This window comes from Aplysia californica, unplaced genomic scaffold (assembly GCF_000002075.1).
Source record: "Aplysia californica isolate F4 #8 unplaced genomic scaffold, AplCal3.0 scaffold00312, whole genome shotgun sequence".
NCBI lineage: Eukaryota > Metazoa > Mollusca > Gastropoda > Aplysiida > Aplysiidae > Aplysia > Aplysia californica.
This window is the reverse complement of record NW_004797582.1, coordinates 602,961-604,097: the sequence shown is the minus strand read 5'-3', so window position 1 is coordinate 604,097 and position 1,137 is coordinate 602,961. Positions and strand designations below refer to the sequence as shown.

At 43.6% G+C, this 1,137-nt stretch overlaps 1 protein-coding gene across 1 annotated transcript in view; it reads left to right on the top strand.

Annotated features, from left to right (window-relative positions):
* Positions 1 to 1,137, top strand: part of LOC101856585 — a gene marked incomplete at its 5' end in the record, with an annotated part of 24,942 nt that overhangs the window by 7,365 nt on the left and 16,440 nt on the right.

The following is a 1,137-nucleotide window of genomic DNA, read 5'->3' as shown; positions in this document are numbered from 1 at the left end:
TCTAAGGTCGTAAGTACACTAAACAAGATGGTTAAGATGGAAGCATTTTGATAGATGATGGTAAAAATGACCTTCTGTATCTGTATCATGTCGAATGAAAGCTGATATTATATAATAAACGTTTTCTTCAATCCTCAATACGGAGTTTACTTGACGTATAACGCACATCTGGACTTTGACAAAAAGGGAAGAAAAGATAATCGCTGTGTTTGAGATGTGGTGCTACTGCAGAATGGACAGAATAAGCTGGAACGCAAAAGAAAAGACGAACAATGAGGTGTGTCAGATTCTCCATAAAAAGACAAACACTGCTTAACAAAATAAAATGTAGAAAATACAATACTTTGTTCACATAAAACGTCACCTGACCATTGTGAAAGAGGTGATTGAAGGATGGATGTGGGGCAGGAGAGCCAGGGATAGACAAAGAGTAACATGGATGGACAAAATTAAACCGTGGACTGGCCTGGATATGGCAGAATGTGCAACGGCAGCTCGCGACCGTGAACGATGGAGGGTTATTACACGTCAACCTCTGAGTCAGAGATAAAACCTCTAAGAAACTCGTACATCAGGGAGGGGGCTATCGTGGCCTAGAGGTTAAGGTGTTCTCTTCTCATTCAAAGGTCCCGGCTTCAAATCCGGGTAGCCACCGAAAATTTTTCTTCTCTAAAATTTTCTTTCACCTTCTTTCCATCTCTCTTGCAATATTTTGTCTTCTGCATTCGTCTCCACTTTCTTCCCCCACCCCTCACCTCCTTTGCCCACTCCTCTGGGCTCTTGACACTTTCTGCAGCCTTTGTGCTGCTACTTCTTGGCTCCTTTTTACTGCTGTCTTTCAGCCACACCCCTGATCTTCTGGTGGGAAAGATCTGCACATAGCTTTCTAGGACAACGGCGAAAAATTTCGGATGTCCCGTGTCCAAGTTGCGCAAGTTAAAGATCCCTTGGTGGTCTAAAATCGATAAGAGTAGGCTTCCGAAGCCATCAGGGCAAAATTCAAAATTTCCTACCAATTGAAAATGTTTGATGTGTCCCGTGCGCTCAATGACCTTATACAGTTGCGAGCGCCGTAAAACACTCACCAAAAACCCCCAAAAGTACGTCCGCGGTCTCCGGTCTCTGTGTGGCCAAAAA